The sequence below is a fragment of the Mus caroli genome, unplaced genomic scaffold (genome assembly GCF_978045245.1).
Source record: "Mus caroli unplaced genomic scaffold, Mus_caroli_1 scaffold_9, whole genome shotgun sequence".
Classification (NCBI taxonomy): Eukaryota; Metazoa; Chordata; class Mammalia; order Rodentia; family Muridae; genus Mus; species Mus caroli.
This window is the reverse complement of record NW_028227264.1, coordinates 116,119,319-116,135,523: the sequence shown is the minus strand read 5'-3', so window position 1 is coordinate 116,135,523 and position 16,205 is coordinate 116,119,319. Positions and strand designations below refer to the sequence as shown.

The 16,205-nt window shown below is 47.2% G+C and overlaps 1 protein-coding gene across 3 annotated transcripts in view; it reads left to right on the top strand.

Annotated features, from left to right (window-relative positions):
• The window catches only part of Kcnmb4 (potassium calcium-activated channel subfamily M regulatory beta subunit 4), a 57,853-nt gene that overhangs the window by 28,993 nt on the left and 12,655 nt on the right, over positions 1 to 16,205 (top strand). The window lies entirely within an intron of this gene.

Genomic DNA, 16,205 nt, shown 5'->3' with positions numbered 1-16,205 from the left:
GGGAAGGGGACAAAGGGCCACAGAGACAAAGGGACAAAAGAGAAGGAGAAAGAGAGTTCACGACGCCGTTTTTTTTTTTTTTCCATAGCAAGATGACCCCATGAATCAGAACACTTGCCTACCCACCTAGAGTAAGTTACACTAAGCTAATTGCCAACATGTATTGTTGGGTGCTCCACAGTTACCCCAAGCCTTCTCTTCCTCCCCTGATCTCTCTCAGTGAACGGCCTCGTCACGCATTTGTCTCCCTAACATAGATGGTTCTTTTCTTCTTTATTCTCTGTCTTCAGTATCCTGTGGCCATCCCTCTGTGTGACTCTTGGATCAGATCTGGATTTTTTTTGTGTCTAATATGGCCTGTTACCTCTCCACTGTAGCATCCCAAGCCATTCTCCATGTTGCTACCTAGGCCAGCTCTCTAGCACAGGAGTCTAATCAGGTCACTCCTGAAGAGTTCTCAGCATAAAGTCTTGCATGCCTTGGCACGGTCTCTATGTCAGGTACATGTTGTCGAGTAGCAAAGCACCTGAAATCTCATGGCTTACGGCAGTGATGGTGTCTCATGTGTCTGTGAGTTGGCGGGACTCATGTGCAGCTAGGTGCAAACTCAGCTAGGTGTTTGATGAAGATCCCCATCTCTCCTTTATTTACTGAGAACACTGGATCTCGGTGCTCAGATTGCTAGAATATCTTCCTTATGGCAAGGCGCTCTAGAATTAGAAGATGCATCACTTCTGACACATTCTATTGGCCAAAGCAAGCGACAAAGCCGGCAGCGTTCATGGTGTGTTGACAGAGCTTCCCCGGATGGGGGCTCCAGAAGATACACGGTACATTTATCAATAGGGTGTAGTTCCCACAGTTCCACATGTTGCAGACACAGGGGAATCCACCTGCGGAGGGTGTCATTCCAGGAACTAGCAAATTGAGCATGATCAGTTCCTTTCTCTAGCCCTAAACAAATCATAGGAAAGACAACCCAGAAGATACTCTTGAATTACAGTAGGGCAGTGCCACGTAAGTGGTGTGAGGGGAAGGGCATTGCCTGAGCAGACGCAAGATGGCAGAAGACACAGAAGAAACAAAAGGAACTTTTTACACAGCCTCACTGGGGCTGGAGAGGTGGCTCAGCGGTTAAGAGTGCTGGCTGGTTTTGTTTGTTTGTTTGTTTGTTTTTTTCCAGAGGACAGGGCCTTGATTCCCAGAACCCATATGGCAGCTCACAATCACCCGTAATTCAAGTTCCATGGGATCTGTCGCCCTCTTCTGGCCTCTGGGGCAGCAGGCATCCAAGTGGTGCACAGACACACAGGCTAAACACTCATATACATAAAATAAAAACTTGAAAGTAGTAATAATAGTAATAAAGCATCATTGGCTGATTACATGAGAATCGCCAGTGGTCAGCCCGGGCCGCAGTGTTGTGACAAACATCTGTCACATACAATGTCTCCTGTGTGTGTCCTATGCCGGGCTCCCTAGCCCAACTGTGTGCTCATTAAAGAGCATGCCCGGCACTGTCTTTGTTCCTCCAGTGCCTGTGTCTCAGTGGATCTTTGGTGAATCAGCAATTGAACTCAGTGATGACTTAATAACCCGGTTTCTCTGATGCCAAGGAATGTATATTCATTGATGGGAACAGATGTCAGGCAGAGTCAAGTGTGATGTCATTGGCTGGGGATAAGAAGGGCAAGACCTTGAAATGGGAGGGAGGGGGCGGGGGCTGTGCTGCATCAGCCAGGGCTCGGAAACAGAGCATCTTAGGTACATTGGTAAGACAGTGTTGGTTGCAATCTGAACAGGTAAGGTAGCCTTGGGGTTAGAGTTCTACAGGCAATAATAATAATAATAAATAATAGCAATAATAATAATAAATGCTAAAGACATTGTTTTTATAATACAGGCAATATGTGGTCAGGCAAAGCCTTTTCCAACTTTATTTTCAACCTGAAGACTGACATAAGCAGAAGTTCATATTGGGGAAGTAACTGAGTTTCCCCGTGTCGGTTGCTGTCTGAGTGCTGAATGCATGTTGGATATGGAGGGTGCATGAAAGGCAGGCAGGAAGGAGAATAGTAGACTGAAGACACGGTCTATAGTGGTTGTAAATATTAGTTGCATTTAGCTCACGGAGGAACCTGAGGCTTAAAGAATTCATGTAGCTGACCCAGGGCATCTAGCCAGCCATTAAAAAAAAAAAAAAAAAATCAGCCAGGCAGTGGTGGCGCACACCTTTAATCCCAGCACTTGGGAGGCAGAGGCAGGCAGATTTCTGAGTTCGAGGCCAACCTGGTGTACAGAGTGAGTTCCAGGGCTACACAGAGAAACCCTGTCTCAAAAAAAAAAAAAAAAAATCAGTTGGTCTGATTCCCAACAGTCTTCCTCTTAGCCACCTGCTGGTTCAGATAAAGATCTTTGGGGGCTTAAGTGATGATGGTGGTGGTGGTGGTGGAGGTGGTAGTGGGAGGAGGAGGAGGTGATGGTGGTGATGGATGTAGCCAACAGGGAATACCACATCCAAAAGGCATTTCAGAGTGAGGACCAGCAGACCTCCAGGCAGTATACCAGAAGGGAAGGAACTTCTCCTGGGAGGAAAGTGTAGTCCAACTGTGACTGTGCTGAGTTCCAGATGCTCGATCCAGAGATAACCCGAGGGTGCTTCAGAAAAGCCAGGAGCCTGAACTGAAAGTTCAGGAGTGAGAGATGAGGAGCAGGGGCCACACAGACCTGCAAACCCTGGGCACACAAGCTGCTATTGAGGCAAAGAGGCCAAAAGCATGCTGGGAACACAATGTTGAGAAGAGAAATTCTGATGGACGACACTTCAGTCATAGACAAGGAGACAGAGGAAGAATGGCTGGAGGGCAAGAGGGGATTCCGAAGGAAACAGGGAGAGCGATCCTAAAAGGAATCCTGGAAGAGGAGGAGACTGCTAGCAACTGTCCTCAGAAGCTCTGAATTTGGCCACAGCAGGTCTCACCTCAGAGTTCGGGGATGGGAATCATTATATATTCGTCCAAGTTTATATTCGACTGTGAGGGCGAATAGCCAGTGCACCCAACTGTAAAGCTCTCTGCATTCAGAACAACTCAGGCTTGAGTTCAGTATCTGGAAATCTCATGGCAGAGGGGGAGAACTGACTCTTGCAAATTGTCCTTTGAGCTCCACATGCACACCGCGGTGAGTATCCCCCCCCCCCCCCCGCACATACATACATACATACATACATACATACATACATGTGTGTGTTCAAACAATACACAAATGACTTAAAGTGTAAAAGAAGGAAATTCTGCCAGGTGGTGGCACGGGGAACTTTGAGGGTATCGTGTCCCTTGAAACAAGTCGGTCACAGGAAAGCAAACACTCTACTGTGTTAGGTTTGACATAGTCCAGTTGGTAGATGGCAGAGTGAAATGACAGTCGTTTCTAGTGGCTGGGGAGGGAAAATCGAGGAGTTATTAATCTACAGGTGTGATGGTTTCCTCTGGTGAGGAGTAACAGCTACAGAGCTGGGTACGACCAGCATTGTACCTACAGTCAAACTGCAGAGTAGCTTAGGCTTAAAAGTTTGTCGGGCTACAGCAGGGCACATGAACATATAGACTTGTGGCAGCTCATACCTGCACAAGTTCAAGCCCCTCAAAATCCCAGCACAGAAACGGGAAAGTAGGCACAAAGTCCCACCCCTAACCAAGATGTTATTTGCCATTGATACCCATGGCGGGAGAGGAAAATCTGCTTTCTCCAAGGGAGTGACATCGGATATATAAGCTATGCTTCAGGGCAGATCCCATGTTCAGGAAAAGTTAGACAACACGAAACAGACTTCAGACTGCACCTCTCTCTCTCTCTCTCTCTCTCTCTCTCTCTCTCTGTGTGTGTGTGTTGGGGGAGTGGTGGTGTTTGTTTTGAGGGTTTTTTTGGAGAGGGAACATGAGCTTAGGGGAGTAGGTCAGTGGGCAGGATTTAGGAGTTGGGGGGAGGGGAAAGAATATGATCTAAATATATCGAATGAAAATAATTCAAGCCAATAAATTACTTGTTAAACAGTTAGATCTCGTGATAACACCCCTTACCAGTATACACTAAAAGTTTGGGGACGAACCGAGCACTGGGAAAGGGCAGCAAGAACACAGGTAGAGAAAGGAGCCTGCTACAGAGTCCAACCGACCGGGGAGTGAAAGGAAACTGGACGTGTGGCGTGCACACGGTAGAACTGGAACACTGCCGGAGGAAAATGAGACAGAGTTTAATAAGTAGGGGACCCTTTTCCTGTGAGGTGGGAGCCCAGACAGGGAACAGTTCCCAGGGGTCAACGAGATTGTACTGAGCCATCTGAACAACCGGGAGACTCCGAAAGCTACTACTCCTGGCCAGGCACTGATTTCAGAATGCAGGTGGAGACAGACCGCCCGGTCCTGCCTGCTGTCCTGCCTGCTGTCCCGCCTGCTGCCCCGTCCAGCTGATGAAGATCCTGATTCCTTTCCCACTCAGCTCTGTTCTGCCTCTCATGCAGGTATGGATCCTGTATCCCCACCACCACCACCACCAGTCCAGAAGGACTGTCCTTCCCCAGTAGTGACAACCATCTGATAGGAACAGACCCCATACCACACACTCAAAAGAAAACAGTGCGCTCATTATTCTGTATTATAGTCACCACACTCACTATACCCCATGCCAGATATGCAGGGTCCTCAGCCTAAGCAGTGTCTAAGTTCCTTCCCAGTACTACAGTGCCCTGCAGCTCTGTCCAATTTGGCAAATGGACTTAGCATCAAATCCCACAAGTTCAAGCGCTCACTCAGCCTTCCCACGCTTCCTCAATGCTGATGCCAAAGTGTTGTACCAAGTACAACACCTGTACATTTGACCACTGTGCAGAGTCGGGGGGGAGGGGGAGGGGGGGGATGTCCTCCTGCCCCCCGCCCCCCATGGGCTCAGTTTTGTGTCGGAAGGCTTGCGGGACTCAGAACACTCACTCATGACGCCACGTCATTACAGAAGACACGGCTCAGAAACTGCCGTGTGGACGGAGCAGACGGAGCAATTAGACACTCTGTCCTGAGAGCGTCAGCTTTGAGGCTCAGAGTTGTGTTCGCCGGCTCTCCGAACCCTGGTCAGAGCTCTCCCATTTTGTAAGCATAAAATGGTGACTGGATCAACCTGCGGGCTCCTGTCCCTTCCTGGAGGTCCTTCTAACTCTTTGACCACAACTTGGGTCCTCTGTAAGCCATACCCCTCCCTCCCAGAGCCACCTCAGTAGGCTAGGAAGGGGCTTCCGGTGAACAAGGAGAGGGGGCTTCTGTCACCCCTACAATCGGGATACCCCTTGTGGTAATCTGAGCACGGGAGTTCAAACATGCCACCTCCCCATCGGAATGGGCACACATTCTCTATCCCTCCTGTCACCGACCTGTCTGCAAACTGTCGAGTATAGCTAGAAGTGAGGCTGGTTTATCACTATTCTCAAGTGACTCTGGGGAAGCAGGAGTTTCCGTTTCTCCCCTCCTGGCATAAGCAAGATGAAACAGGGTTGTCGCTGGGCTCGTGAGATTGCAGCTCCCTGGTGCCATCCACTCTGGGTGCGTTTCTTACTACGGCTACAGGAGAAGTTAAAATAGACTCGCGGCATCCACTCCCAGATGCTCCTGATAAGGTGAACTTTATATTTAAAGCGACCTTTAGATTTCACATAATTGCAGGAAATTAAGGAGGCATAGCTACCAGGAACTTCCATTTTTCAAGAAACGTGTGTTATTTTTAAAATGTAAGGTAGAGATTATTGGAGTCTTACATTTCCACGATTTCAGCCTGTGTTCTGGAGGGGAATCTGCAGGGCCAGACAGCCGCCAGAAATGGAAGGTTAGTCCTCACGTTCTCTGGGGCAACCTCATCCCAGGGCTATATCATATCCATCGTGATCTCTTAGTACCTGACATTAGTCTGCCTCCCTAATCCATGGTGCCTGCCATCTTTCTAATGTGTAGATTTTGTATGTAGAGTTTTTGTGTGTAGATGTTTATCTATAGTTTTTGTTCAGGTGGTATGACTTATTATCTGAATTCCACATTTTCCTTGTTATTCTCCATTGCCCTGCTATTTAAGGAAGGTCGAAGCCTACCGTTGACCTGGTAGCGTTCAGAGCTTGGCAAATAGTAGAGGACTCCTTTTCACTGGGCAGGGCTCCCCCTTCTCTGACCTTGTCTGGGGAGTTCAACTCCCTCCCCATGCCTCTACCTGCAGAAAGTCACGTGGTTAGATTACAAGTTTCTCCGGAGAAGGACCTGTCCAGCTAGCACGGGAGATTCCTGAAATGCTTCCCCGTGCTAACGAGGCATTTCCAATAAGCCCTCAGCCAATGACCTTGGCCCATCTTGGATGTTCCTTCCCTACGCTCCTCCCCAAAATTCTATAAGCCTTGAATCACCCCAAATAAAATTGACCTGCCTCCCTGCAGCTGGTCCTGGTGTGTCTTCTTTGTGTACAGACTCAACAGTTTTCCTCTCTGCTCCCTTTGCCCTTGAGGGCAGGGAGGGGCAAGGTTCCCCAGGATTTTTCAGTAAAACCCACCCTTAACAAGCACGCTGTAATGATAGACTGGGGATTCTACGGCAAGCACACTGAAGACGCCTTCATCTTTGCCTTCCCTGGTGAGCGAGCACCTGGAGAGGAGTGAGTTTTCTTGCAGGGTTTATTCATTCCATAGGTACATCAGAAAGGATGGAAGGTCACAGCTCACATCATAGACCTGTGCTCGCAAACCCTCATCAAAGGAACCAGTTTGGCCAGAGCATTTGTGTCATCTCTTGAATGCTACCTCCGGGGCTGCTGTTGCTTTGGTTCAGATGCCTACATGGCTGAGGTGACCCTCGTTGGTCTGATGAGCCTTGTTCCTTGTCTTGGATGTCTTCTCTTGACTGGGTTGGATCTCACTTTTAAGACTCCTACCATTGAAAGACCACATTCTGACTCAGGAGAGGCGACACCCCAAATCACTCATGAGAAATGGCCTTGATGCAAACTGCAAGAGGACTTTTTATTCCAAGAGCACTCTGGGGCCCACAGTCATACACCACACAGGGGTAGAGGACTGTGGCGCCCCGAGTAGCTGGGTAAAGGGGTATTTAAAGGAAGAAACCACAACTCAAGGGGGTGGGGAGGGCGTTGTTGGAAAATACCAAAAATACCAGTTAAGAGTCACGAGGAAGTGGAAAGTCAAGACAGTTCTCTATGAACCTCTAACAATAGCACATTTGCATAGCGGGTTCCAGCAATGGTCAGGGTGGGTCAGGGTAACTTTCTTTGAATGAACACTCCCGGAACCCAGGAAGCAGGTGGGTGGAGGAATGTCACTATCTGTTTTATGATTAGCATGCCTTGGAGCACTGAGTCACAAAGATCACATTCTCAAGCCTGGGTCTGAAAGCCTAGAATTTGTGTGTGTGTGTGTGTGTTTCACTTTTCACCATCATCCTCTTGATTAATTTCTTTTCCTACTTCCTAGCCAGCTTCCAAGTTCTGTTACTGAGTTACATACCAGTCATGAGCCAATAGACAGACAGACAGACAGACAGACAGACAGACAGAGATGAAACAACCACAAAACAACGCAGACAAAGTCTCAGCCCTCCGTGGATCGACAGGATTGTATAATTTAAAAGTCAGGTGATGCAGTGAAGGAAGACTCGCAGGTCCTGCTTTGAGATCTTATTGACATGGTGGAGAAGTGCAGACCTGAGTGAACCACATTGGTAGAGACAGAGGTGTGGCTCAGTGGTTAGCTAGGTATAAGCAAGTAAGAGGAAGGACCATGTCAGAGTGGGGTGCCGTGGAGTACATGGTTTCCGAGGCTAGGAAGCTTCGTGTGTGTGATAAATGTAAGGCCATTGAGGTTGGAGAGCCTCGAGTGAGAGAGCGAGTGTGTGTTTTGTTGACCCGAGAGAAGTGGGGACTGTTTGACTTTTCCCACTGCCTGCTCCCTCCTCCATGCCAATGGCTCTGTTTCCCATGATGCTTTTGTACCTCTCACTCTGACCCCTATCTGGGGACACCTTCGTCATTTTTCACTACTAGACATTGGCACAGCACAGTAGTTCTAGGAGGAAGCTGGACCCAGGCGTTTCCTCATACTGTCATTCTGGGAGTATTGATTTATCTGTGCCTTGGTTGTCCTCGTATCGCCTTACACCTTGGCTGCTGTCTCTCCCTGCTTCCTTTCTGCATCCCATACCACCAAGGTTGCTTTTCTCATACTCCCCAGAGTTAGATGGGTGAGCTCGTTCCACCTCGTGCATCTTAACAGTTGCTTAACGGCAGCCACCACGTGACACTGGATACGTGGGCGTACACTTCTCTACCTTTGATTCACTGTATATCTTTGGGTGAATGGCTCAGCTTCCCCGTCTTGGTTTTCCTAGCCTGCAAAGCAAGAGTGGCATTGTCTTGCTTTTATTTGGGTTTGGATAAAGACTGCATCTGCATGGCAGTGCGTCCTAAGTCGTGATAAATGTTTGTCTCTGTTTTATCCATTTGTAGCAAGTAAGAAACAGTAACGAGTGGTGGAGATGTCCTCTGGTTGGAGGCTTGGACATTGCCTGATTAAATAATTGAAATTTTATTAATGGGTAAAACAATATATATATGTATATACGCATGCATGAGGTGGGGAAGAAAGGGAGGGAGAGAGGAGAGAGAGAAAGAGAGTCTATTGCTCAGAAAAAAGTAAATATGCTATACTTATGCCACTGAATGGATAGATTCTAATTCTGGGGTGTATATTTTTACCCTTAGCATTTTAAAGACAGATGAACATAACAGCCTGAGTTCAAATGAGTGGAGAGCTCTGCAGAACACACTTGAAAAGCCATTAAAATAGAGAATTAAAAGCAATTGATCAGAAAAGTGCCGCTCGCTCACAGGAGGCTTGGTTTTCTCGCCTTATAGAGTTTGATAGACCGAGGACCGGCCGACCTCCACACATCCTTAGCACTCTCAAGCTGGGTGATTTTACGGCGCTCGTTCTGAGCCTCGTGCATTCAGAATAACTTAGGATGCCTTATAAAAGCCTAACTGTGCAAGAGAGACAATGTTAGGAAAAAAACCAAGTGGTGAGTGGTCTGGAGCCCCCTCTCAATGGAGGAGCACGCCGTGCAGTCACCTCATGGTGAGTGAGTTTCGTGAGGGTGACGCTGTACTTAGATGTGTCCTTCTGAATACACTTATAACCGCCATGGTGAGAAATGCTCGGTCAGTTGTAAACGGTTTTCACTATGTCTTTGCATTTCTGAAACAGATTTGCTCTAATAACACCTTTATTTTAATACGTTTACAGATTGAATTTAAGCATACCATTGCTATGAGATTTTTCCTGGTTTTCCTTCAGTTTTTTTTTTTTTCTTTCTCTCTCTCTAGGACAAATTACTGAGGAAAAAAAAAATCCTCTCGGGATTAATTTGCATACAAAAATGGAACCTGGGCTTGACAGGGTGGGGTGAGAGGGTAAGTTTATGCCATGGCCTGCGTGTGGAGGTCAGGAGACAACGCTCAGGGATCAGTGTTCCCCTTCCTCCTTGCTGAAGCAGACCTGTCTTATTTCTGCTTCAGCACTGTGTACCCCAGGCTAGCTGGCCTGTTAGTTAGCTCCGCCCCCTGTGTCAACTGAGGCGTCCCCGGATTACAGATGTGCACTATATGTGTCAACTGAGGAGTCCCCGGATTACAGATGTGCACTGTATCCAGCTTTCTTCTGTAGGGTCTGGGGCTTGAACTCAGGTCATGAGGCTCGCGTAGCTGACACCTTTACCTCCTGGGCCACCGCTCTGGCTCAGATCTGAGTTTTGAATATACCGTTAAATTAGATAATGACTGTTTTATGTTTAAAAACTTCGTTACTAATGCTGTTTTCTATTTTCTGTGAGAGACACATTTTCCCCTAATCTTTGATTTGTTCTCCAATCTTGATGCCATAGTTCTTTTTCTTCTCAAAGGATCGTGTTAGCTTTCTCTTTCTACACCGAGTTCAGTGACATATCATGAACAAGGCAGCGCATCTGGAGTCTTACCCAGATCGAGTCTTTCGCATGCACATTTGTGTCTTGTTCCATATTGAGGGATTACATCAGAATTGAAGGCTGTGTTTAGTCTCCAAATCTGTACTTTTAAAAAAGTAATGTTTGCTGTCTCCAGCAAGCTGTGGGCTATGGGTGGAATCCGTGCCAACATTCCTTCTAAGTCTGACATCTAAACACCATGCATTATTTAAAAAACGTGAAATTGAGAGTCTATTTTCTGATGATTAATCCGAAATGCCTCTCTGCTGGCGAGTCCAGTTCATCTTCTGATGGCCTTTATCATCGTGGCAATAAAAAGGAAGTCACAAATGTGATGTTATCAAATCACTTTTCATTTAAGATGCTTTATGCAGCCTTCAAAGAGAGCCCTGAGGGGAGTTTGGGAGGAAAAATACCAAGAACCACAGGACAAGTAGGTCACAGAGTGCAGTGCCATCAGCTGCAGGAATGCAGGGCAGGGCTGCGCGTCAGGAGACTTCAGTTCTAAGCATAGCTCTGCTCTAACCTCAGTGGGTGACCTTGGACTACTTACCCAAGAGCCCTCACCTCAGTTTCCTATTAGGTACAATGGGGCCAGACAATGTTTGTGGCTTACTGTGGGTTGATGTGGACTCAGAGACTCACAGCCTCTCACATCTGGGAGATCTTTTCAATCATTCACTCCAATCCTTTATTAAGTACAAATTTAGTGCATGTGTGAGTGTGAGTGTGTGTGTGTGTGTGCTGAAACCAATTGCCTGTTGAGAAGCAAGCATCTTAAGGGTTGGAAGGGTTTATTCTGGTTCCTAGTTTAAAGGGAGAGGGTCCCCTCATCGTGTTGTGGGAAGGCACATCCACAGGAGTGAGGCAGATGCTAGAGAGTACTGGTAGATTGTGTGGGAAGTCAGGAAGCCAAGTTGAGAGCAGACAGGAAGTAGGACCAGGCTGTAAGACAGTGGTTCTCAGCCTTACTACTGCTGTGACCCTTTAACACATTTCCACATGTTGTGGTGACTCCCCCCAGCCACAAAATTATTTTCATCGCTACTTCATAACTGTAATTTTTGCTACTGTGATGAATCATAGTATTTTTGGAGATGGAAGTTTGCTAAAAGGGCCACGGTCCCCAGGTTGAGAACCACTGCTCTAAGACCTCACGGTCCATCCTTACTGCCCCCTTCCTCTGGCCGTGCTCCCCACTCCTAAAATTTCTATAGTTTTCCAAATAGCACCAGGAAAACAAATGAAAGGCTAGGCATGGTGGTTCCTGCCTTTAATCCCAGAACTTGGGAGGCAGAGCCAAAGGCAGGCAGATCTCTGAGTTGGAGGCCATCCTGGTCTACATAACAAGTTTCAAGCCATCCATGGCTACAGAGAGAGATGGAGGGTTGGGGAGGAGAAAGAGAGGAAGGCAGCCAGGCAGGTAGGCATTGCCAGTTGGGTACCAGTTATTCAATCACATGAGCCCATGGGGGTGGGGGGGCATTTCATATTGAAAGCAAGACAAAGCCCCAATAACTAAATGCCTACCACATCCTTCCTCTATATTCTTTCTCCTCAGCACGGCTATCCCATTTGCAAACATCTTTGGTTGTCAAGGACTTCTCTTCTGTTTTTGTCTCTAATAGTTCTTTGAGAGTTTTCATATCTCCACTAAGCAAATAAATGAGGTCATAGGTCACCCCAGGGAGAGGGTGGTGGGGAGGGACTGACGGCTGAGTTTCTCTGCAGTGGTGAAGTTTCTGGTGTATGGTGTTGGTTGATAGCAGTGACTTTACCACAGTCAGAACACCTGGTTAGTGCTGCAGTCTCTCTCACTCTGGGGGTAGACTGTTGTCTGAGTATCATGGCAGACAGATAAACTATAAGGTTCTCTGGAGGCTCAGGGAGCAGAAGCCTGGAGCTGTAACCTCTCCCTGTGGGGCTACAACAGCTTGGCCACCTCCCTTTGCTCCTCCTCCTGCTGGTCCTCCTCCTGGTCCTCCTCTTCCTGCTCCTTCTGCCCCTCCTCCTCCTCCGCCGCCTTCTCTTCTTCCTCCTCTTCCTCCTCCAATCAAATCGAGCAATGCTAATCCCTCCTCCTTCTACACTTAAAGGCCTATGAGCTTCCGCCATCAAGTTCTCCATAAAACAAACCGTAGGCCATTGTAAGTCACTCTTATCCCATTGAGCTGTAGAATACTTCATGCCATTCCTTCTACCTAACTTTAATGTGGTGCCTCTCACCAGCCTCCATTCATACTTCTTTATAAGCCTGGAGACCTCACTGTTCAGCTCTTCTCACGTTTGAGACCAGCTTCAAACCTCCGCCCTCTGTCTCCAGAGTCTTTCCTGCTAACATCCCTGAGGAAGTCCCGAGCGGTGACCAGGATTCTAGCCTGTGTTGGGATCTGAAAGCACAAGAGTCTCTGTGAAGTCTCACTGATGAAGCATTACTGTAAACACCTTCCTCTTCATGGTTCCTACTGACGGCAAACTAATCGGAAATGCCAGCCTGGCACAATTGAGCCTTCCTCAGCCTGGCACAATTGAGCCTTCCAGTGTGCCTGCCCTTTCCCCAAAGCCTGTACCACTGTCCTTTTGCATCTGCTCACAGGATATTTCCTCCCTCACCCAAGCACAGTTAAACACTCCTCCTCTTTTATTATCTGTGTACTGTGTGCAAATATCCATCACGTCTTAAAACAGGTTTTAGCCAGAAACAACAACAAGCATCCACAGAACGCCTCAAACCAACGTGCCAGTATAGTGCCCGGAGGTGGGTGTATAGACAGAGTGTTCCTGCCTTCACGTTGACTGCCCATGGGCAAGCCAACAAGCAGGGGTGTCCCTGATGCCTGTCAGCCGTAGGTGTTAAGCAAATGCCAAGTGGCTGAATGGAAGAGAACCAAGTCCCGAGAAAGCCTTGTTAAATGCCCAAGTGTACGTCTAGAGACTGTGTGCTTTAAATTTAGAGATCTATAACAAGGTTGCAGGTCTATGGGTTAGGTACAGCTTAAGACTCCATGTTATTGTCATTGCTGTGGGCAAAGAAGGTGGCCCTATCTGTAATATAATACTGGTCAATGGCCACAGAAATAAAAATGGATCTCTCTAGGAATATGTACCGCTCACTGCATAGCAGCCTTCTGTGGATTTCTTTTTTCTTTTCTTTTTCTTTTTTTCTTTTCTTTTCTTTCTTTTTTTTATTACCATGTTCCAATGACCAGTCTGCTGTTAATTATGTTTTTAAAGATTTATTTATTTATTTATATGCATATGAGTACACAGTAGCTGTACAGATGGTTGTGAGCCTTCATGTGGTTGTTGAGAATTGTATTTAGGACCTCGGCTCAATCCGCTCCAGTTGGCCCTGCTCGCTCTGGTCAATTCTGCTTGCTCAGTCCCTGCTTTCTCTGGCTCAAAGATCTTATACATAAGTACACTGTAGCTGACTTCAGACACACCAGAAGAGGGCATCAGATCTCATTACTGGTTGTTGTTGGGATTTGAACTCAGGACCTTTGGAAGAGCAGTCAGTGGGTACTGAGCCACCTCGCCAGTCCAGCTGTTAATTGTTTATACATTATTTTTATTAAATATTGGGCATCATATTTTACAGGGATGTAGTAAGGCAGCAGCTAGCCCACATGGGTGCTAGGACTTAGTCATAACTCATCACTTTAATACCTGTGCATGCTTCTCAACAATACTTTCATTGCAGCGACATATTGAGTGTACCCTGTAGTGAGTGTGCCCTGTAGTGTGTGTGCCCTGTAGTGTGTGTGCCCTATAGTGTGTGTGCCCTGTAGTGTGTGTGCCCTATAGTGTGTGTGCCCTGTAGTATGTGTGCCCTGTAGTGAGTGTGCCCTGTAGTGTGTGTGCCCTGTGGTATGCGTGCCCTGTAGTACTGTAATATCCAAAATAAATTCAAGACTACCTTGTACCTTCCCCCTTCAAAAAGACTTTCCAAACTGTACTAGCAGTCCAAGTACAGAGCCAAATAAAAAGCTGGCTGACTAAACAAGTATAAAAACATAGTTTTAACGATCAAAAACAAGATTAACAATTCCCCTGCCCCGCCTCACACTAAAAACTTCAAAGACAGACAAAATGAAAGTCACCCTATACAAACCAACCAATGTCTAAAAAGGTTATTGGCTACACCAATTAAAATAAGCCAGACTACCCTGGTGCCTTTATCTGACCCTTACAAAGTTACAAAAAGTGTGTTCTTTGTTCTGGGTCTCTCCTCTGGCCTGTGTGCTGAGAGGGGGGTTCCCCGACATGTTGGATAAGTAAAATCCTCATGCGTTTTGCAACGATAGCGGTCTCTGTGGTTTTTGTGAGTGAGGGTCTTTTGACAAATTCCAACAGTACATAACTTAGGGGTCCAGGCACATGAATCATTGGTAGCCTGGATAGAAAGCTAGCCTGTTTCTCTTTTCCTACAAGCAGTAGGAAATGACTTAATTTAAAAATAGCTGCTGTGTATCCTATACATTGTAACAAAACAAGGTTCCTAACAGTTGGGAACCTTGTAAAGTGATAACATTATTATAGGAGCAGCCCTTCAAGCTTCCAGGATCAAAGACTCTCACTGGGTCTTTTGCAACAAAAGACACCTACTTACCTTAATTTCCATAGCTGTCAGAGTAATCACACTGCACCTAAGGGAAGGGCGAGGTGTGTAAAAGCGAGGAAACAGGTAAGTGGGTTTTCTTGGTTGAGGATCTAATTCTAGGATACTGGATTTAACTTAGTCAGACATTAATGGCGATGATGCATTGAGTACATTGTGGAGGGAATTGCTGTGGACTGAGTCTGAGTGGTCCTGTTCCTCCTGCCGGAGCTCCCTTCACGAGTATCCAGCTCCAGGCTGGCAGCCTTCCATAGCATGTGAGGCCAGACTAGGGGTTACCCAGGAGGAGAGGTTTGGGGGTCCATCCGATGAGGGAGAGAGAGCAAGCGCTTCAACAGGATGAGCTGGGGAAACAGAAACTGTCACACACTGGGAGAGGTTGGGCTAGACAGGGATTTTACAAACAGGCAGAGGGGGGCTGGGCTTGGTCAGCACCTGAATTTGATTCCCAGTAAGATGACTGTCAGAGGACCACTCCCCCACCACCACCAAACCCTACCCCCACCCCGTTGTTGTGAGACAGATGGTTTCAGTCTGAGCACTGGGGAGGCAGAGAAGACAGGCAGGTGCCTGGGCATCTCTAGCCAGCCCCCTTCACTGCTTGGCAAGTTCCGTGTCAACGAGGGACCCCGTGTCTTGTGTAGGGTTCCTATTGCAGTGATGAAACACCATGACTTAAATCAGCTTGAGGAGGAAAGGGTTTATTTGGCTTACACTTCCACAGCACTGTTCCTCACAGGAGGAAGTCAGGACAGGAACTAGAGCAGGGCTGGCTGGAATGTGGAGGCAGGAGCTGAGGCTGAGGCCTTGGAGCGGTGCTGCTCTCTGGCTTGCTCCTCATGGCTTGCTCAGCTTGCTTTCTTATAGAACCCAGGACTACCAGCCCAGGGGTGGTACCACCCACAATGGATTGTGTCCTGCCCCATGAATCACTAATTAAGAAAATGCCCTATAGGCTTGCCTACAACCCAATCTAATTGAGGCATTTTCTTAATTAAGTTCTCTCGGATGACTTTAGCGTGTGTCAAAGTGACATAAAACTAGCCAGTATGCTCTGTCTTAAAAAATGTGGATAGCACACAAGAGATGGCCCCTGAGATTGACTTCTGGTCTACACGTGTGCATACGTGCACATACACTCACTTGTGTGTGTGTATACACCCCTTCACACACATGGACATATGCATAATCTTTCCTAAAAGAACAACAACAACAACAAAAAAACCCAGAAAGGCAAACAGCAAAGCAAAAATGATCACTTGTTTTGGAAATTATCTGAAAATAGTTGGCACAGCCCGTGAAAACACAAATAAACACACAGGACTGTTTAGGCAAATCCATCTATGGCATTTACAGTTTCCAACAAATCTAGGTGGCCTTTGAACGAATCCCCTGCAAGTCTGCGAACCTGTTTCCCCATCCTCCAGATTTGCTCAGCTGCAACTCAGCGGCTTCAATCACGCTTTGAAGTCTGTTGCCGCCCCACTAACATTTGTTGAGCTCCCATTTTGAGCTTAGCAGGATGTACC